This window comes from Bombina bombina, chromosome 4, assembly GCF_027579735.1.
Source record: "Bombina bombina isolate aBomBom1 chromosome 4, aBomBom1.pri, whole genome shotgun sequence".
Classification (NCBI taxonomy): Eukaryota; Metazoa; Chordata; class Amphibia; order Anura; family Bombinatoridae; genus Bombina; species Bombina bombina.
Window position 1 is genome coordinate 828706678 of NC_069502.1, and position 23899 is coordinate 828730576.

The following is a 23899-nucleotide window of genomic DNA, read 5'->3' on the forward strand; positions in this document are numbered from 1 at the left end:
TGCGGGGCATTGCCCCAAAGTAATCAGCTCTTTTACCTGTAAAAGAAAATACAATACCCCCCCAACATTAAAACCCACCACCCACACACCCAACCCTACTCTAAAACCCACCCAATCCCCCCTTAATAAAACCTAACACTAACCCCTTGAAGATCATCCTACCTTGAGACGTCTTCACCCAGCCGGGCCGAAGTCCTCCAAGAAGCCGGGCACAAGTGATCCTCCAGATGGCCAGAAGTCTTCATCTGATCCGGGCAGAAGAGGTCCTCCAGAGGGGCAGAAGAATCATCCAGGCGGCATCTTCTATCTCCATCCTTCCGGCGTGGGTCCATCTTCAATCCAGCCAACGCGGAGCATCCTCTTCCAACGAAGTCCACCCGACGAATGAAGGTTCCTTTAAATGACGTCACACAAGATGGCGTCCCTTGAATTCCGATTGGCTGATAGGATTCTATCAGCCAATCGGAATTAAGGTAGGAAAAATCCTATTGGCTGATGCAATCAGCCAATAGAATTGAAGTTCAATCCTATCGGCTGATCCAATCAGCCAATAGGATTGAGCTCACACTCTATTGGCTGTTCCAATCAGCCAATAGAATGCAAGCTCAATTCTATTGGCTGATTGCATCAGCCAATAGGATTTTACCTACCTTAATTCCGATTGGCTGATAGAATCCTATCAGCCAATTGGAATTCAAGGGACACCATCTTGGATGACATCATTTAAAGGAACCGAAAGGAAGGATGAAGGATGAAGATAGAAGATGCCGCCTGGATGAAGACTTCTGCCCCTCTGGAGGACCTGTTCTGCCCGGATCGGATGAAGACTTCTTGCCGTCTGGAGGATCACTTGTGCCCGGCTTCGGCCCGGTTGGGTGAAGACGTCTCAAGGTAGGGTGATCTTCAAGGGTGTTAGTGTTAGGTTTTAAGGGAGGATTGGATGTGTTTTAGAGTAGGGTTGGGTGTGTGGGTGGTGGGTTTTAATGTTGTGGGGGTATTGTATTTTTTTTTTACAGGTAAAAGAGCTGATTACTTTGGGGCAATGCCCCGCAAAAGGCCCTTTTAAGGACTATTTGTAATTTAGTATAGGGTAAGGAATTTTATTTTTTTGGGGGGCTTTATTATTTTATTAGGGGGATTAGGTGTAATTAGTTTAAAAAAATTGTAATTATTTTTATATTTTCTGTAATTTAGTGTTTGTTGTTTTTCGTACTTTAATTTATTTAATTTAATTGTATTTAATTGTAGTTCGTTTAGGTAATTAATTTAATTGTAGTGTAGTGTTAGGTGTAATTGTAACTTAGGTTATGGTTTATTTTACAGGTACTTTTGTATTTATTTTAGCTAGGTAGTTATTAAATAGTTAATAACTATTTAACAACTATTGTACCTAGTTAAAATAAATACAAACTTGCCTGTAAAATAAAAATAAATCCTAAAATAACTACAATGTAACTATTAGTTATATTGTAGCTAGCTTAGGGTTTATTTTATAGGTAAGTATTTAGTTTTAAATAGGAATAATTTATTTAATTGTAGTAATTTTATTTAGATTTATTTAAATTATATTTAAGTTAGGGGGTGTTAGGGTTAGACTTAGGTTTAGAGGTTAATAAATTTAATATAGTGGCGGCGACGTTGGGTGCGCAGATTAGGGGTTAATAAATGTAGGTAGGTGTCGGCGATGTTAGGGACGGCAGATTAGGGGTTAATACAATTTAACTACTGTTTGCGAGGCGGGAGTGCGGCGGTTTAGGGGTTACTAAATTTATTACAGTGGAGGCAATGTCTGGTCGGCAGATTAGGGGTTACTTTTTTTATTGTAGTGTTTGCGATGTGGGGGGCCTCGGTTTAGGGGTTAATAGGTAGTTTATGGGTGTTAGTGCACTTTTTAGCACTTTAGTTAAGAGTTTTGTTACGGCGTTAGCCCATAAAACTCTTAACTACTGACTTTTAAATGCGGTAGGAGTCTTGACAGGAGAGGGTGTACCGCTCACTTTTTCCAGCAATCGTAATACTGGCGTTAGGAAAATCCCATTGAAAAGATAGGATACGCAATTGACGTAAGGCGATTTGCGGTATGCTAAAATCGCGGAAAAAAGTGAGCGGTACACCTGTACCTGTCAGACTTGTAATACCAGCGGGCGTTAAAAAGCAGTGTTGGGACCCCTCAACGCTGCTTTTTAAGGCTAACGCAAGACTCATAATCTAGGTGTAAATTATTCCTATTTAAAACTAAATACTTACCTATAAAATAAACCCTAAGCTAGCTACAATATAACTAATAGTTACATTGTAGCTAGCTTAGGGTTTATTTTTATTTTACAGGCAAGTTTGTATTTATTTTAACTAGGTACAATAGTTATTAAATGGTTATTAACTATTTAATAACTACCTAGTTAAAATTAAAACAAAAGTACCTGTAAGTTACAATTACACCAAACACTACACTACAATTAAATTATTTAACTAAATTAAATACAATTAAATTAAATTAAGTAAAGTACAAAAAAAACAAACACTAAATTACAGAAAATAATAAACAAATTACAAGATTTTTAAACTAATTATACCTAATCTAATCCCCCTAACAAAATAAAAAAGCCCCCCAAAATAAAAAAAAGCCCTACCCTACACTAAATTACAAATAGCCTTTAATAGGCCTTTTGTGGGGCATTGCCCCAAAGTAATCAGCTCAAAGTAATCAAAGGTACAAAACACAACCAACCCTACTCTAAAACCCACCCAATCCCCACTTAAAAAAACCTAACACTAACCCCTTGAAGATCACCTTACCGGGAGACGTCTTCAGCCAACCGGGCTGAAGTCCTCAATGAAGCCGGGCCGGGAGAAGTCTTCATCCAAGCCGGGCGAAGTGGTCCTCCAGACGGGCAGAAGTCTTCATCCAGACGGCATATTCTATCTTCATCCATCCGGAGTGGAGCGGGTCCATCTTCAAGACATCGGATGCGGAGCATCCTCCCTCTTCATCCAACGGCTCTTCTGGAATGAAGGTTCCTTTAAATGACGTCATCCAAGATGGCGTCCCTTCAATTCCGATTGAATTCTATCAGCCAATCGGAATTAAGGTAGAAAAAATCCTATTAGGATTGAACTTCAATCCTATTGGCTGATTGCATCAGCCAATAGGATTTTTTCTACCTGATAGAATTCTATCTGCCAATCGGAATTGAAGGGACGCCATCTTGGATGACGTAATTTAAAGGAACCTTCATTCCAGAAGAGCCGTCGGTTGAAGAGGATGCTCCGTGTTGGATGTCTTGAAGATGGACACACTCCGCGCCGGATGGATGAAGATAGAAGATGCCGTCTGGATGAAGACTTCTGCCCGTCTGGAGGACCACTTCGCCCGGCTTGGATGAAGACTTCTCCCGGCTTCGTTGAGGACTTCGGCCCGGATGGGTGAAGACGTCTCCAGGTAAGGTGATCTTCAAGGGGTTAGTGTTAGTTTTTTTTAAGGGGGGATTGGGTGGGTTTTAGAGTAGGGTTGGTTGTGTGGGTGGTGGGTTTTAATGTTGGGGGGTGATTTGTACCTTTTTACAGGTAAAAGAGCTGATTACTTTGGGGCAATGCCTCCCAAAAGGCCCTTTTAAGGGCTATTTGTTTTTTCAGTGTAGGGTAGGGCTTTTTTTATTTTGGGGGGCTTTTTTATTTTGTTAGGGGGATTAGATTAGGTGTAATTAGTTTAAAAATCTTGTAATTTGTTTATTGTTTTCTGTAATTTAGTGGGGGTTTTTGTACTTTAGATAATTTAATTGTATTTAATTTAGGTAAATAATTTAATTGTAGTGTAGTGTTAGGTGTTAGTGTAACTTTAAACTTTAGGTTTTATTTTACAGGTACTTTTGTATTTATTTTAACTAGGTAGTTATTAAATAGTTTAGTAACTATTTAGTAACTATTCTACCTAGTTAAAATAAATACAAACTTGCCTGTAAATTAAAAATAAACCCTGAGATAGCTACAATGTAATTATTAGTTATATTGTAGTTAACTTAGGGTTTATTTTATAGGTATTTAGTTTTAAATAGGAATAATTTATTAAATGATAGGAATTTTATTTAGATTTCTTTTAATTATATTTAAGTATGGGGGTGTTAGGGTTAGGCTTAGATTTAGGGGTTAATAACTTTAGTATAGTGGCGGCGACGTTGGGGGTGGCAGATTAGGGGTTAATAATATTTAACTAATGTTTGCAAGGCGGGAGTGCGGCGGTTTAGGCGTTAATATATTTATTATAGTGGCGGTGATGTCCGGTTCGGCCGATTAGGGGTTAAACATTTTATTATAGTGTTTGCGAGGCGGGAATGCGGCGGTTTAGGGGTTAATATATTTATTATAGTGGTGGCGATGTCCGGTTCAGCCGATTAGAGGTTACAATTTTTATTATAGTGTTTGCGATGTGGGAGGGCCTCAGTTTAGGAGTTAATAGGTAGTTTATAGGTGTTTGTGTACTTTTTAGCACTTTAGTTAAGAGTTTTATACTACGGCGTTGTAGTGTAAAACTCTTAACTACTGACTTTAATATGCGGTACCAGTCTTGACAAGAGAGGGTTTACCGCTCACTTTTTGTCAGACTCGTAATACCGGCACTATGCAAGTCCCATTGAAAAAATAGGATACGCAATTGATGTAAGTGGATTTGCGGTATTTCCAAGTCTCGTAATCTAGGCGTATGTTTAGTATCCTTCAGATGATTGCATTAAATATAATTTCTTTGTGAATGAGATACACAGAGAAAGCGTATGAGAAAGTTAAATCTTGAGGAGAATTCTATTTAAATTATATAGTTCAGTGGTTTTCTATTTTCAGAAAAGCCGGGCTCGTCTAGGATTTGAACCCGGAACCTCGCACCCAAAGTGAGAGCCATACCTCCAGTTTAATTTTGTTAACATTTTCAAATTTGCTTCCACTTAAAAAAATGATTAGGTTTTCAGTCTTGTAGTACAAAGATATATAGCAGCTGTAATTATATACCAAAAAATTAAATTTGTGGAAACAGACGCTGTCGTACTCTATGCTGGGCAATGCCAGCAAATAGTTTGTTGTAGCTGTTGCTTAGCTATAGGGATATGGGATAATGCACCTGATATTGTACCTTGGCATTAATATCATGTTCTATTAGTGATATATGTCACATTTTTACATTTGATCTCCTATTTGAAATTACATTTTCCCAGTTACAAATAATACAATTTTTCAACATGGTACATCTGAGGTGCATTTGGCACTGTGGCTTTGTTGGTTAAAGTGCCTGTCTCGTAAACAGGAGGTCCTGAGTTCAAATCTCAGCAGTGACTTGTGGAATCTAGTTGGTTTAGTAATTTCACACCTTTGTGTGAACTCATCATAATGTTGATAAAGTGTCATCTTAGAAGAATTCACAAAACACGCAATGATATCACTAAACTACAATGGAATAGATAAATCTCAAGCTGAAATCTGATGCAAACCCTCCTGTGGAGACAACAACACATGTGTTGTCAGATTGAATACTGGCATGATTTGGGATAAACAGGGAGCACAGGTCAGGATGCTTATTAGAATGGAGGACTCCTGAAGATATCAACTGCCTTAAACACTGAGAGAATTGTAATACCACATCTTAACCAAGCAGACTATAATAAAACCTAAGTTTCAAAGGTCTCAGTATGGTGAAGAAAAACAAGGCTGCAAAGGTGTTAACACGGAATCCCTGTCCGCAGAGAGATCATTCTTCAAATATAGGGTCTACAACTGTTGTGCAATGCTCTTTTACCCTTAATCCTGACATTAAACAAATCAGAGCACTTAAGAGATTGATGTTTATTCTATGACGTGTGCCGAAAAAAAAAACACAACGCTAAAATATACACCAGAATGGGCAGCATGCGAAATTTTTCCCATTGCCTTCAATCCCTGGGTTCATAAATTCTATTATTAATGAGCAAAATATCTGAAAAATATTCTGTGGAACAACTCTATATTTTGTGATGTTTTCCTTGTTGGTACTTTGATTTTGTTGGTTAAATTGTCTGTCCAGTAGGTATGAGTTTCTGTCTGTCAGTGTCTTTTCCAAAAAACATGATTTGTTAATTGGCCAAAGAATTTTCCTAATCTTTTTGTACCACATCAGTTTCTCGACCTCAGGAACCCAAAGTAAGAATCATACCCCTAGATCAAGAAGCCAGATCGACACAGTTGCAATGCCAGCAAGCATTTGGTTTGATATGCCTCGGAAAGTATCATCAAAAAGGAAAATCAAAAACAAGTCTTTCCTATGTTTAGTATCCTTCACATGACTGCAGGATATATAATTTCTTTGTGAATGAGATACACGGAGAAAGCATCTGAGGAAGTTAAATCTTCAGGAGAATTCTATTTAAAGGATATAGTTCAGTGGTTTTCTATTTTCAGAAAGAGTGGGCTCATCCAGGATTTGAACCCGGGACCTCTCACAACCAAAGCAAGAATCATAACCCTAGACCAACAAGCCATTTTACATTGAATTTTTTTTATAAAGATATATAGCAGCTTTCTGTAATTATATGCAGACCAAAATAAAAAAATTGTGGAAACAAATGCTATCATACTTTATTATTATTATACTTTATTTATGAAGCGCCAACATATTCTGCAGCACTGTCCATGGATACAATTCATTTAGATAAAACACACAGTACCAGTATCAGGCGCCCAGCGGCTATAGAGATTTATCACCGTATGAAGATAGATGAGTAAATAAAGCTGGCTTCACCTAATAGTGGAGTATGAGAGGCTGTTGGGATCTCAAAATAATTGTGAAGTAATCCTGTGCTGTTTGTGAAATCCCACAAAGTCGTTTGCTGCCCGTGGTTAAGGGTGTGTATTTACAAATGAACACCTAATCAAGGAGAAGCTGAAAAAGAAAAATAAGAGACAGGCGCAGCCCGACACAAGTGTAAAACATTTAATAGGTAAGTGCACACACAGCTAAATGGCAACTTACAGGAGTTAAAAAATAACAGGCACGTCAATGTATCTGCATATGATCGGAGTACAACGGTTCAGTGATTTTCTGGTTCTAAGCACTTCCACCACCTCAGTTGATGCAATACCAAGTCTGGGGGTTGGCCCGTGACCAGTCTATTTGGAGTCGATTGGGAGTGTGCAGAGACACAGCGTGACTAATCTCTAAGCGTATTTTGTCTGAGTCCGCTCAGACTTTATCAAGAGAAGAAATGACAGGTATCTGGCACAAGAGCTCTGAACTGGCTTATAAATGAGCCAATGTGTCGACTTCCTGTTTTCATCTGGCCAATGGTAAGTCTCAAAAAGCAGCCAATGATATAAATGTATACACAGGGGCGGACTGACAAGTCGGGCAAATCGGCCCTGGCCCGAGGGCCCGACTTCTTAAAGGGGCCCTGGGCCCATGCATCATAGTAGTGTTTTTTTTTTTTTCTATTAAAAAAATGTTATGATTTTTTTTTGGGCCTTTATTATTTTTTTTATTTTTTTTTGCAAGGGGGGGGTGGGGGGGGTTGGGGTGGCAGCATATGATATTGTAAAGTAACTTTCACTTTTATTCTATGTGTGTCCGACTCCATCTCCGACTCACTCTCTCTCTGCACTCCGCTCCGTCTCTCCAGTCTCAGTCAGTCAGTGTGTGATTGATTAAAAAAGACTGGACTGGAGCAGTGGAGCGAGCCAGCTTGTAAGCAAATCAATGCTGCAAAATGCAAATCCGGTCCACATATTGTATTACTCCCTCCGTCTCCCACTGTGACCGACTTGCCCTGGCTGTGTCGGTCTGCTTAGCTCCGCCTCCACAAGCCGTGCGCACACAATTTTAACTGCGCAAGAGGCTCAGGCGGTAGGAGCTGCAGCAGACCTTGTGTGGCCACGTGAGAGCCAAGAGGACAACAGGAGACGAGACAGGACGGCTGAGGCGGCGCCGGCAACAAGCAACAACGTAGACGAGTCGACTAAGTCCTCAGCCAGGTAAGTGCACTGCCACTGGCCCTCTAAATGCAGAATTGGCATTTGGCAACAATATGCAATTTATTATTATTGTTGTTGTGTTGTGTACGTGTAAAGCTCAAATACATTATGCAGGCATGCAGCTATTCGGCAAAGGGATATAAAAATATATTTATATCATAACTGCCAACAAAACCATTGGCACAATTACAGGAGAAGTCTAAGACCCAAGGTGGGCAAAATATTCATGGGGCAAATAAAGAGATGCAGTATGGAACATACGCTGAAGAGAAATATCTAGACTACTAGCTACTACTCAGCCCCCGGGCCCCCCCCTCCAGCAGCAACCGGCTCAGCGGCTCCTTCAAAGTGTCAGTGCACTTACTGTCTGCTTTTTACTCAGGCAGCAGGCTACAGCTTACAGAGACACGTCAGCCCCCCCCGGCCCCCCCTGCAGCAGCAACCGGCTCGGCGACGGCGGGCTCCTTCATTCACAGTGTCAGCTCCTTCATTCACAGTGACACTGATTGTGAATGAAGGAGCCGCCGTCGCCGAGCCGGTTGCTGCTGCAGGGGGGGGCCGGGGGGGCTGACGTGTCTCTGTAAGCTGTAGCCTGCTGCCTGAGTAAAAAGCAGACAGTAAGTGCACTGACACTGTGAAGGAGCCGCTGAGCCGGTTGCTGCTGGAGGGGGGGGCCCGGGGGCTGAGTAGTAGCTAGTAGTCTAGATATTTCTCTTCAGCGTAAGTTCCATACTGCATCTCTTTATTTGCCCCATGAATATTTTGCCCACCTTGGGTCTTAGACTTCTCCTGTAATTGTGCCAATGGTTTTGTTGGCAGTTGTGATATAAATATATTTTTATATCCCTTTGCCGAATAGCTGCATGCCTGCATAATGTATTTGAGCTTTACACGTACACAACACAACAACAATAATAATAAATTGCATATTGTTGCCAAATGCCAATTCTGCATTTAGAGGGCCTTCATATTTTATAGTAAAAATGTATTGCTGACCAAATCATTTAGAATGCTAAGGTGAAACATTTGATTTTATGTTATTTACTGAAATTGTAAAGGGCATAAAATATCGATGCATGTGAATAAGATGCTACAAAACAACATTAAAAATAGAAAGCTGGTGGGTTTTTTTTAAGCTTACAGCAGTACTTATTGGGTTAGTATGATACAACTTGGCCCTTGCAAGCACATAACAACATAAAGAAAAGGCTAAATAAGTCCCTTTTAACATACTATGCTATTGGCTTCATAGATGCTCACAAAAATCTAGTTAGTATCTTCAAATAATGGTATTCTCTCTTAGCAATATCATATATGTGCATGTGGGTGGCTGCACAGTTATACCCATACCATTGAAGAGATGGAAGCCTGGGTAAATGGTAATCAGATGCAGTTATCAGAGTGAAGGATATCCATACTAAGAAAATAGTACATCCCACAGGGGAACAATCCCCTGCATTGTAGAGATAGATGCTGGCAAATGTTGGTGCCAGCACATCCTGGATGTGTTACCTTTCAGGGATGTGAGATAGACAGTGAATTAGTGAAAGGAAATCTCACTCAGTCTGCAGAATACATACAGATGTGGGTAACGTGACATGATGTAGCCTAAGCCTCTACTAGTACTTTATTATAATATTAATTACAATGGTAGCCGCAGGACTCGGAGCAGCCCAGGACTCAGAAGAGGTAGTACTGTAGTCTAGATCGCAGCCGTGACGCTGGAGTCACATTTCTCAGGTGCTTTGGCTGAGACTGATTGAGATTATTATTTTTGCACAAAATGACAGGTTAGGGGCCAGGGGTGATTTGTAGGGATAAAACTCACTCAGTTTCCTGTATTTATCATTCCAGACTCCAGAGAATGAATTTCGCATATACCACTTTGTTTACAATTCTTTGAATGAACCACATTGCACTTTATAATTCTGTGTATGATTAAAAAAAAAATATTTGATTTTTGGGCACAATGCAGCACTTGTTAATTCATATTTTGTTAATAAAATATTTAAGGTAACAAAATGTCTATTTATATTGCAATTAAAAATGTGGGAGGGGCATTATGGTGTGGGAGGGGCATATGAGGGGAGGGGCATATGGGGTGGGAGGAGCACAATATGTGGGAGGGGCATATGAGGTGGGAGGGGCACAATATGTGGGAGGGGCATTAGGGTGGGGGAGGGGCAGAGGAGGTAGGTGGGTGGGGGGCCCTGCCACACTTTTGCCCGGGGGCCCTGGTTGGTCTCAGTCCGCCCCTGTGTATACATACAATATACAAAACGATACAGAATAGAAACATAAAAACCTAAAAAATAGCTGGTAAATAAAATAGCTACATACACTCAAGAATTCCTTGCGCATGTACAAAAGAGAATTACATGAAAAAGCATGACCATATAATGATAAATTATAATGATAAATTTCGAAATAAAAATGTACAAATAAGCAATGAAAGAACATTCACAACCGTATCTATAACATTAAAACCATCAATGACAATGTGTGAAATAATGACTAGCAGAAGTTCGAAGTTTCGAAATGCTAGGTTTTGCACTATGGGGAATTAGAGCTGTGGAGACTATGACATGTTATTGTAGAAAATAAATACCAAAACAACTCCATCTGTGAAAATTAGTGCGATAAGATATCTGGACCAGCAGTCAGAATGGATATATGTTAAATATTAATAGATGATATAATAGATGTATATACCCTATCGATATACTATGGCAATTCATTGATACTGACAGAATTTCAACAATATGCATAATCCACAATAAGAGAATAGTAATAATACTAACAATAGATGAAAGAGATTGTGGGCCTCCCCACAACACCAAATGTCTAAAGTGTAAATGATTGGGTGTACTCCCTGGTTACATAAAAGCTTGTAGGTCCACCTCCTGAGAACCGGAGACATGCCGAGCACCAACTGTGACATCTACAGACTACTGACTCTAATGAAAGGAGGGATGACTTCTATCTCCCACACTTATAACGCTCTCCAAACTGCACCTAACAATGCCCCCAAAACTCACCTTCAAAAAATATGGAACACATTGACTGAACAGACATCTATAGACCAATGTATTGAACAAAGCTTCACAAAGGTGAGGAAGGCCTCCTTGTCAAACGAAATACGTGAGTCACACACAAAATTAGTACACAATACATACATAACACCCAAAATGTTTCACAAATGGAACCCGGAGACTTCAGGCCTTTGTCCAAAATGCTCACATTCCAACCCAAACATCATACACATGATATGGTAGTGTCCGAGGTTAACAAAATTCTGGGGCATGACACAGAAATGGATAGAGAACAGTACTGGGGAAAGACTCAGACTAACAACAGAGATGGTGATATTTCTACACTCACAGTCAGAGATAAGGAAACACACAGAGTTCATTCAAAACGTAATACTACAAGCTAGAAAGCTCATTCTCAAACAGTGGATGACAACCACACTGCCAGGTTTGTCACACCTCAAAGAAACATTAAAGAAACAAATGGTATATGAACAAATAGACACACATGGGGATATAACACAGAGGAACCCCTTATCTATCTGTAGCATAGACTTAATACACCAAAAGCAGATCATTTACCCATTCAAAGACTCTGAATACGTACTGAACGCTCAATAACATGGAAAATTGAATATTTTCTCCTTAGAGTCTAAACAAACCATTTGAACCCTAGATATAGCAGGATGGGGAGTGGAAGAAAGACCCTGGGGGTGATGCCTCGAGATGGGATTGGGAAGTGTAGACTTTCAAAGAGGGAGAGGAATGGGTATGGATGGAGAAGAAAGTGTTGTTACAGGTTAATATTTGAACATTCAGAGACTCACCTCTAAATGGAAGATAGTGCTTCTACTACATCAAGGTTATGATACAATGTCAAAGACGCATGAGAATATGTCGGAAAGCTCAAAGTGAGACACTGAGATATAAATATTAAGCAAGAGGAGGAGAGAGAGACAATCTGGCAATGAGTATACCGCTGTCAACAGATCAATACCAATAGGAGTAAATATATAGACCTAGGGTAGTTGTGGGTGGAGAGTAGAGAATACAGAGAGTAAGGGGAGTCAAGGAGATCTAAGGAGATACAACAAAAGATAAAACCCAGTACTGTTGTAGTGATAATGTTTGTTATTGTACTTTACAAGGTTTATCTGTAATTTATATTGTTTGTTGCTGTAATCAGTGCTGGAGATAAATAAAATATTTATAAAAGCTTATAGGTCCAGTTCCATATTTAAACCTTGAGCGTGCATGGAGTCTAATGTGTAAATCCAATATGATTCCCTGTGTCTCAAGGTGAGTAACCTATTTGAGAATTTATTATTGGGAATCCAGTCAATAACTTTAATGTTCAGGCTGTTAGGATCCATATGATGATGTGTACAGAAATGTTCCGGGACACTGTGTTCTTAGACCTGCCTTGATGTTATTAACATGTTCATTGAATCTAGTTTGTACATTTCTTTTAGTTCTACCTATATATATATATATATAAAATAGCACTTACAACTCAAAAGATACACAACATAAGTTGTGCTGCAGTTACATTTATATTTTATCTTGAATATCTTTGATTGATTAAAATTGTAAAATGTGTTCCCTGCACTGATAGAACTACACATACCACATTTCTTGACTCCACACCTGTAGGTGCCTGGTTTTTGTGTTAGCCATGTGGTAATGTTTTTATCTTCTGTGGTCTTACGTAGCTTAGTTGGTGCTAACATATTCTTTAGGTCTCTGTTTTTCCTAAAAAGTAACTAACGGTCCTTCATCCAATATCTCTCCTAAAATGAGATCTGCTTTTAGAACTCCCCAGTGTTTCTTGAGGATATTTTGGATCTCCCTATTACCTTGATTATAGGTAGTGATAAACCTGATGTTGTTATTCTTCTGTTTGTCTGGAATCTGATTTTTAGATGTCAAAAGGGTTTCTCTTTTCATGTTATCAACTCGTTCCCTTGCAATTTGAATGGTGGTTCGATCGTATCCTTTTTCTAAGAATCTAGCATCTAATAGTTTTGATTCTTTTAAATAGTCAACTTCTTTTGTGCAGTTCATCTTAATTCTCTGGTATTGTCCTAAGGGGATATTGGTTTCCACCTTGGAAGGTGGCCACTCTTTGCATTTAAAAAAACATTTTTGTCAGTGGGCTTGCGATAATTTGCTACTGCTACCCTCTCGTTGTCTACAAATAGTAGAAGGTCTAGGAATTCCACCTGTTGTTTATCAATTTTGGAAACAAATTTGAGATTATAGATATTATTATTAATATGCTTAATATATTCCCCAGTCTCTCTCTCTGATCCTTTCCATATAATGACTATATAGTCTATATACCAATAGTATCAAATTAAATTATTTGTGTAGGGGTTGTTGGACCAAACATATTTCTTCTCAAATTGATTCATGAAAAAATTGGCATACGATGGGGCAAAGATGGTCCCCATCGCTGTGCCTTGTATTTGTTGATAAAATTGACCCTCAAAACAGAAATAGTTGTGATTTAATATAAAACTGATGCCTGCTAAAATAAAATCTAGATGTTTATCTGACATATGAGTGTTCTCTAATGACTCCTGTACAGGATTAATGCCTAAAATGTGTGGGATATACGTGTATAACGATGATACGTCACACGTGATCCATATATTATTATCAAACCACTCTAATCCCTCAAATGTATTGATAGTGTGTACTGTATCTTGACGATATGCTCTAGTTGATTTGACTATGGGCTGTAAATAATGGTCAATATAAATTGAGTTATTGTTGGTAAGGGATCCTATTCCCGAAATAATGGGCCTTCCTGGAGGTTCAATACGAGTCTTGTGCACTTTGGGCAAGTGATAAAATGTAGGTATTGTTGGATGATTTTCCATTAGGAAGTAAAATTCCTCACATTTAAGAATGTTTTCATTTTTAGCATCTTTAAGTATTACACTTAATTTGTTTTTAAATTTAATGGTGGGGTCAAAGTATAATTTCTTATATGTACTGTTGTCCTTAAAGATGACAACAGTGCATCTGCTGGTCCAGATATCTTATTGCACTAATTTTCACTGATGGAGTTGTTTTGTTATTTATTTTCTACAATAACATGTCATAGTTATAGTCATTATTTCACACATTGTCATTGATGGTTTTAATGTTATAGATACGGTTGTGAATGTTCTTTCATTGCTTATTTGTACATTTTTATTTTAAAAATGTATAATTATATGGTCATGCTTTTACATGTAATTCTCTTTTGTACATGCCCAAGGAATTCTTGAAGTTTATGTAGTTATTTTATTTACCAGCTATTTTTTATGTTTTTATGTTTCTATTCTGTATCGTTTTGTATATTGTATGGCTACATTTATATAATTGGCCGATTTTTGAGACTTACCATTGGCCAGATGAAAACAGGAAGTCGACACATTGGCTCATTTATAAGCCGGTTCAGAGCTCTTGTGCCAGATACCTGTCATTTTTTCTCTTGATAAAGTTTGAGCGGACTCAGACGAAACACGCGCAGAGATTAGTCACACTGTGTCTCTGCACACTCCCAATCGGCTCCAAACAGACTGGTCACAGCCCAACCCCCAGACTTGGTATTGCATCGACTGAGGTGGTGGAAGCACTTAGAACCAGAAAATCATGGAACCGTTGTACTCCGATCATATGCAGATACATTGACGTGCCTGTTATTTTTTTTAATTCCTGTAAGTTGAAATTTAGCTGTGTGTGCACTTACCTATTAAATGTTTTACACTTGAGTTGGGCTGCGCCTGTCTCTTCTTTTTCTTTTTCATTTAAATAAAACAATGATAAAAAAAACTTGTAGGAGACAGGACAATATTTACAAACACATACAGGAGGAATTGAGGGCCCTATTCTCGTGGAAACTTACAATCTAGAAGGGTAGGAGGTTGAGAAACAGGATGTGAGGACTGCAAGATTGAGAAAGATGTTAATGCAGAGTTAGATGAGGGAAATGTTGTTAGGTAAGTGAAATTAATTTATTATTGAGTCGGGTGGTAGGCTTCTCTGAACAGAAAAGTCTTCAGGGAGCATTTAAAGGAAGAGAGATTAGGGCAAAGCCTGACAGCATGAGGAAGAGTGTTCCAGAGGGTAGGTGCTGCACGACAGAAGTCCTGCAGTCTAGCATGAGAAGAGGTGATAGTCGTGGATGCAAGAAGCAGGTCATTGTTGGATCTTAGTGGACGGGCTGGAGTATATTTGTTTATTAGAGAGGATAGGTAGAGGGGAGAGGCGTTGGTGAGAGCTTTGTATGTAAGGGTAAGAATTTTGAATTTAATTTGGCTGTGAATGGGGAGCCAATGAAGGGTAGTGTGGCCATGGAACCTAAAGACACTAGAACTTGTGAGAGAGCAACTGTTTGGGAGCCAGCCTTAGCAAACCTGTTTGGGACTTTGCATCGTGTGACTATCCCTGCGCCCAGGGCACAGGGAATAAATGCCAGCAGGAACCCCCCAGGATGCCCCAAGCCCAGGAGAGATGGGATAACCCTCTCCAACAGTCGAGGGTCTAGCCGGGTCTGCGAACTAGAGGGGGGAGATGTCATGGATACCAGACAGCCAAGGCTGCCCCCCCACCCCCCCTACTACATGGCTCACTCCCTGTTACATTAGATTTGGCCATTTCATGGCTTACGGGATCTCCCAGATGCGTGCTATGTGTTGTTTTGCTGTGTAAACTTGGACATGGAAGAACTGATCGATGACCGGGAAAAGCCCTCCTATGCTGGCTGGGCTCCTGGAACTCCCAGTCGGCCGCCTCACAATGGACATCTGCCTAACCCCTCTCAGGCTGGCCGGGCTCCTGGAACTCCACAATCTCGGTCGGCCACAGAACAGCAGGACACCAGCTAACTTTACCCCTGGTCGCTCCAGCTGCCCTTTGCCCCAGAGCTACGCTTTTTTGGGGATGGTAGCCCATAGGGAGGACAAGAGGTGGGGGGATTACCGGAGCTCCTTTGGGAACCAGGGGTTTTGGACACCACTACCCCCCATAAATTTCAACGGACTGTATCTCTGGTCCCCAGTAACGACTGTGGCATCTGGGGACTGAGAGCTTTCAAATGACACCCTGGAAGTGCCGCCACTACCCCGGAATCACCCCGAAACCGTCACCCATGGGTCCTGGGATTCTGTGGGACTATGGCTGCTATGGATGCGCCGGTCTGTCTGAAGAGGCGGGAATGGTGGGAAAATTGTGGGATTGTCCAGTGTCTTATCAAGATGAGCTGTGTGTATAAAAGGAGTGTGTGTTTTACAATAAAATCAGTTCCTGTTTCACCTGATTGCTAGTATGTCTAGTTATATGTGTGAGCTCCTGCTAAAATCACTTTCCTGGGCTACATAGCAGCCTGTTCCAGGCAGAGGAAGGACCCTCTGGTAGAGCTACCTAGTCTGGGTAGCCGAAGTCTGCCACAGGGTGGGACCCTGAATACTGGTGCTGTCGGGCATCAGAGGTGGCTACAGGCTGTGGTCACTTGCCAGCTACACAGCTGCAGTCGGCAGGGAGGAAGCAGGACCCATTTGACGGAGATACCCAGTCGGGGTAGCCGGGGTATCAGTCACAGAAGCCATAACTGTTGCTAAGTTTACCCAGCAAAGAAGTATAAAAGGAAAAGAGTAGATGACCTAGAACAGATCCTTGAGGTACTTCAACAGACAGAGGCATTGGAGAGGAGTCACCGGCAAATGACACAGAAAAAGACCTGTGAGAAAGATAGGAGTGAATCCAGGAAAGAGCGGTGTCACAGATGCCAAAAGAGCTAAGGGTCTGTAGGAGGAGGGGGTGGTCAACTGTGTAAAAAGCAAGTAAAAGAGGTCAAGTAAGATGAGTATAGATTAGTTAGTAACCTTGGTAAGGGCAGTCTTAGTTGAGTGTTTGAGGCGGAATCTGGATTGCATGGGGCTCAAGCAAGGGAGTTGGTGGATAGGAAGTGGGTTAGGCGATTGTAAACTAGTTTTTCCAGGACTTTTGATGTTAGTGGAAGCAGTGATATGGGGCGGTAGCTTTCAGGAGAATATGGGTCGAGGGTTTTTTTTTTTGAGTATGGGAGTGATTTTTGCGTGTTTGAAAGAAGATGGGAATGAGCCGGTAGAGAGAGATAGGTTGAAGATGTGGGTAAGAGGAGGAGTGAGGGTGGAAGATAGGAGGGTATTAGATAGGAAGGGATAGGGTCGAGCAGGCAGGTTGTGAGAAATGAGGAAGAGAGTAAGGAAGAAACTTCATTCTCAGTGGCTGGATGGAAGATGCAGAGGGAGGTAGATGGAGTAACTGTGCCTGTTGTTGGAATATTGCAGGTTGGTGTTGGATGTGCCTTCGGATAGTATGTGTTTTGTTTAAAAAGTAGCAAACTCTTTGCTGGGCAAGGTCAGAGGAGAGTTTGTTGTAGCTTTTGCTCAGCTATATGATATGGGATAATGCACCTGCTATTGTACCTTGGCATTCATATCATGTTCTATTAGTGATATGTTTAACATTTGGCATTTTATCTCAGTGTAAAACAATACGATTTTTTCAACATGGTATACCTGAGAGGCATTTGGTGCTGTGCTTTCTTTGTACATGAGATACACAGAGAAAGCATCTGAGGAAGTTAAATCTTCAGGATATAGTGCAGTGGGTTTCTGTTTTCAGAAAAACTGGGCTCATCCAGGATTTATACCCAGGACATTTCGCAACCAAAGCGGAGACTCATACCCCTAGACCAACGAGCCATTTTTTTGGAGAAAAAGTCTCTAGACCAAAAAGCCATTTGCGCTTGGAGAGCTTTTCAAAGTTGCTTCTAAAACACTTTCTACTTAAAAAAATACGATTAGGTTTTCAGTCTTGTAGTCCAAAGATATATAGCAGATTTCTGTAATAATATGCAGACCAAAATAAAAAATGTGTGGAAACAGACGCTATCATGCTCTATGCTGGGCAATGTCAGAATGTTGTAGCTTTTACACAGCTATATGGGTATGGGATAATGCACCTGATATTGTACTTTGGGATTCATATCATGTTCTATTAGTGACATGTTTGAAATTATGGCATTGTGGCTTTCTTTGTGAATGAGATACACAGAGAAAACATCTGAGGAAGTTAAATCTTCAGGAGAATTCTATTTTAAAGGATATAGTCCAGAGGTTTTCTTTTTTCAGAAAAGCTGGGATCGTTTGGGATTTGAACCAGGGACATCTCGAACCCGAAGCGAGAATCATACCCCTAGACCAACAAGACATTTTTTTCTCAAATTTTATTTATAACCAACAAAGGATACAGTAGTAAGTTACTTATCACTGACACACCACTCAGGATGTGATAAGATAATATAAAATTGATGAGGCAATATGATATAACAACGTACATTATCAGATATAGTAGAATACAGTGTTCACATTTGTATTGAAGTCTGTAAAAGACTTGTATGGGTTAGAGAAAGTTCCAGCATATGCACTTATTTGTACCACAATGTTGGGGTTTTATTTTTTATGTAAACTAACACAACCAAACTAAACATCTATAAACCAAAATAAAACTGAGAACTAGTACACTCTCCCAGTGGTATACGTGCCACCCTGCAAAATAGATATGGATATCCACATTAATTAAGATTAACCAGTTTGCAATAATGTGTCAGTACCTTGGGAGTAATAAGTATCATCAATTTTAATAGGGCTTACAAAGTGGGGTCTGAGTTAAGCTGACATTTTCACTACAGGAAAGACTACTCATGCGGAGGTATGATTCTAGGTAGGATTGCTTATGTTAAAGTAATAGGAGCGTTTAAAAGGAGTAAGGTGAGTCATGTATAAGTCTTGCGCATATACTTTTATTCTAGACTATAAAATTAGAAATTCATTATGACTTTTTGGTATATCACTGTATGAGGTTCTTCCCTATACATGGATTAAGAGGGTGAATCAGTGTGATATATATTACTGAATAGTTAAAGTTGTATATTTATAAAGACTGGTATGGTATAGATACAGAAATTTTGCAAGGTGGAACATGCAGTATAGGTGTGCCTGAATTTGTGGTGGGGCGATAAGGGTTTAATTTACAATTCCCATCATCAATGCTAAATCTTCAGGAGAAATCTATTTAAAGGAGTAGCTTACTTTTTTCAGAAAAGCTGGGCTCATCTGGGATTTGAACCCAGGACCTCTGGCACCTGAAGCAAGCATCATACCCCTAGACCAACAAGCAATTTTCTTTTAAAGAAATTTTTCAAAGTTGCTTCTAAAACACTTTCCAATTTAAAAAAAAAAAAGATTAGGTTTTCAGTCTTGTAGTCCAAAGATATATAGCAGCTTTCTGTAATTATATGCAGACCAAAATAAAAAAATTGTGGAAGCAGACGCTGTCGTACTCTGTGCTGGGCAATGTCAGCGGAAAGTTTGTTGTTGCTGTTGCTCACCTATAGGGATATGGGATAATGCTTCTTATATTGTACCTTGGCACTCATATCATGTTCTATTAGTGATATATGTGACATTTTTACATTTTATCTCCTATTTGAAATTACATGCAAAGTTACACCAAAATTAACAAGCGATCGATTAAATCTGTGGCTGTTCGTTCAATTCCATTTTTTTTCTAGTGAAGATGCTATTTCTAGCTAAAAATGACGCTGATATTGAAAGTTACCAAAAGTCCTATTAATATCATTGTGTACTTTCTCATGTCAACCCTGTCAAATTGCATGCGCCACCTTTTTGTTGGCATAGACGATAGAAATCATGCAGGGTTTAGAGACTGACACCAAAAAGAATACTCTAAAAACCTGCAATATGGCGACACTAATGATTCTATTTAAGTTATGTTATTTCTAATTACGGAATCGGCAAATAAGAAACCAATGACAATTACCTGTGCTTGCACAAAGAAGAAGATTTAAAATACCTAGGATTTTCCTGTCAAGAATCGTACTAGATGTGCTTACGGATCAAGAGATTATCCAGGGGTTTTGGTTGGATAGGCAGTCCATCTTGGTTGTATATGAACAAATAAGTGACGCTCTGGTGCCTATGACAGCAAGGTCAAGAACAGTGGAGGCTGATCCATAGGGGTGGTAGGGGCACAGCATAACCTGTTTTTTTGGGGGGAAAATAAACAAAACAAAATGCCATTGTGGTGGCACAGTTAGAATGCTATTTGTTTTTTTTGTTTTTTTTGGTTGCTTGCTATTTTTTTAGTTTGTTGGAGGTGGTGGGGTTGGATTTAATAACAATAATTAAAAATGCTTATAAAAAATAAATTAAAAAACTTGCATTTGCAAAGTTCTCTCAGACAGGGCGTTTTTTCAATCTGCCCTGTGTGAGAAAACTTTGCTGCACATGCTCATTCTGTCCCTTTAAATTAATTCTGACGTCACCCTATCAGTTATCATAGGGGGTGTATAGGCACAAACGTTCTTCTAACCTCCCATTGGCTCAAAGCATGAGGGGGGGAGTATACACAGGCTGTGTTAGTGTGAATAGTGTGACACTGCAAGTCTTGGGTGCAGCATCAGATTAGTTCACTGAGAGAAGAAACAAGGAATGGAGGAAAACTAACTTTTATTGTAAAGCTGAAGATTTGTCATTTCCAGATATAACGTTAACTCCTATTCTCCTTGTGGGACTTGGATAGCAAATTGAATAAGACTGATTGATCAGAAAGTTTAATATAAATATGCATGGCCATTTTAGTTCTCTAAGCAAACTTTAACTGACCACTGCCACCACTAACCCTGCTTAAATTTGTATTCTCTGGAACAAGTTCAAGTACAGACAATGCACTTAGCCTAGCCGGCATCATCGCGCTGCGAGCAACAGTGTGTGCTCAGGATGCTTGAATGACAATTTTATATTTAAGTTAAAGATAATATTGTCATTCAAGCAATGCAGCCTGAGCGTGATGATGCCGGCTAGACTAGAACTAAATGCACTGTCTGTACTTTTTGTTCAGATTTTCCAACTTCCTCTGCACAGGGTATTAGAATTTCATATGTACATAAAAAAGTAAGTTAGAGCGAATCTTCCTTCCAACTGATGAATTAAACTCCATCTAAAATATTACTAACTTTATATTTTAAGCTTGAGAGCCTCTCGAACTGCAGCTCACCTTGTACAAATGTGTATCTACAACTGAATAATGTAATAAGTGTAGTAATGTACAGTGTATAGTCTTGCACAGTGTAGGTGTAGTAATGCACATTGTATAGTCTTGCACAGTGTAAGTGTAGTAATGTACATTGTATAGCCTTGCACAGTGTAAGTGTAGTAATGTACAGTGTATAGTCTTGCACAGTGTAAGTGTAGTAATGTACATTGTATAGCCTTGCACAGTGTAAGTGTAGTAATGTACATTGTATAGTCTTGCACAGTGTAAGTGTAGTAATGTACATTGTATAGTCTTGCACAGTGTAAGTGTAGTAATGTTCATTGTATAGTCTTGCACAATATAAGTGTAGTATTGTACAATGTATAGTCTTGCACAGTGTAAGTGTAGTAATGTACATTGTATAGTCTTGCACAATATAAGTGTAGTAATGTACAGTGTATAGTCTTGCACAGTGTAAGTATAGTAATGTACATTGTATAGTCTTGCACAGTGTAAGTGTAGTAATGTACATTGTATAGTCTTGCACAGTGTAAGTGTGGTAATGTACATTGTATAGCCTTGCACAATATACTGTACGTGTAGTAATGTACATTGTATAGCCTTGCACAATATAAGTGTAGTAATGTACATTGTATAGGCTTGCACAGTGTAAGTGTAGTAATGTATAATGTATAGCCTTGCACAGTGTAAGTGTAGTAATGTACATTGTATAGCCTTGCACAGTGTAAGTGTGGTAATGTACATTGTATAGTCTTGCACAGTGTAAGTGTGGTAATGTACATTGTATAGGCTTGCACAGTGTAAGTGTAGTAATGTACAGTGTATAGTTGTTAGGGTGCCAGGAATCAGACTGAGACGAGAAGTGCAAAAATAATCACACCTTAATAACAAAAAATAATAAAAAGTCCACAAGTCAAAATCCAAATTTATCTTGGCATCACAATTACACCTGAATTGGGGGAACTGGTAGAACTAAATTCTAAACGCATACAAAATGAAATCATTAGCGATCTTGCTAACTGGAAAAACAAGACCATTTCCTGGCTGGGTCGGGTTGGTGTCGTCAAGATGAACGTGCTACTAAGAGTGCTATATATCCTACAGACAGTCCCTTTGTCGTCAGCATCACACTGTCTACATCACATACAATCAGCTATGGAAGCCTATATCTGGAATGGGCAAAAACCTAGAATCAGGAGAAAAACTATCTACCTGCCTAGAGATAGAGGGGACAGGAAAATATCACCTAAGCATCTCTATGTAAAAAAGGAAGATATTTTACCTCACATTCACCTCAGCTCAGCAGAGTAAGTTCTGTGTAAAAAGTTATAATCAGTTACTGCCCAGCTGCAGGTAAAAAAAATGAAGAAATGAACAGCAGCCAATCAGCATCAACAGTGCTGAGGTCATGAACTCTTTTACTGTGATCTCATGAGATTTCACTTAACTCTCAAGAGATTTCATTGTAAACTTCCTTACACTGAATACTGAAATAACATGAGTGTGCACGAAAGCTTGTTCCTTCCGCTGTCCCGGGACAGACATACTGATTTGTTGCTTAGAAGTCCTTTACAATGGGATGTGGCTACTGAGAAACTTTTGAGGTAAAATATCTTTCTTTTTTACATAGAGATGTTCAGGTGATATTTTCTAGTCAGCTTTTTACAGCTATACTGCATCACTTTCAAGTGGTTAAACATTTGGGTATTATGGCCCTTTAACCCCTTAATGACACAAGTCGTACAGGGTACGTCTTACACAAACTAATCTTTAAAGACCAACGACGTACCCTGTACAACATTAGGGGTTTAAAAGGGCTGGAAGCGATCCTGCTCGCTTCCAGCTGCTTTCCGGTTACTGCAGTGATGCCTCGATATCGAGGCATCCTGCAATAACACCCCTTGGCCATCAGATGCAGAGAGAGCCACTCTGTGGCCCTCTCTGCACCGGACATCGATGGCCGGTATCGTTGGTGGGTGGGAGCTTACATGGGAGGCAGGTGGGCGGCCATCGATGGGCCATATGACGTCGAGGGGGGCGGGATCGTAGGTGTGATCGTCGGGGGGCGCACGGAAGGGCGGGGGGCGGGCGCGTGCACGGGGTGGAAGCGGGCGGGAACGGCTACACTACAGAAATTTAAAAAAAAAAGTGGGTTAGAGTGGGGTAAAAATAAATTTAAAAAATACATCTAAGGGATCTGGGAGGGGGTGGGGGTTGGTCTTTGGCTGTGGGGAAGCTACACTACAGAAAAAAATAATAAAATTAAAAAAAAGCTGTTTTCTTTCATGTAATTGGCAAGAGTCCATGAGCTAGTGACGTATGGGATATACATTCCTACCAGGAGGGGCAAAGTTTCCCAAACCTCAAAATGCCTATAAATACACCCCTCACCACACCCACAATTCAGTTTTACAAACTTTGCCTCCCATGGAGGTGGTGAAGTAAGTTTGTGCTAGATTTCTATGTTGATATGCGCTTCGCAGCAGGCTGAAGCCCGGTTTTCCTCTCAGAGTGCAGTGAATGTCAGAGGGATGTGAAGAGAGTATTGCCTATTTGAATACCATGGTCTTCCTCTAGGGGATCTATTTCATAGGTTCTCTTTAATCGGTTATAGATATTTCTTCTCCTACCTCCCTTTTCAGATCAACGATATACTCTTATATACCATTACCTCTACTGATTCTCGTTTCAGTACTGGTTTGGCTATTTGCTATATGTAGATGAGTGTCTTAGGGTAAGTAAGTCTTATTTCTATTCATGACACTCAAAGC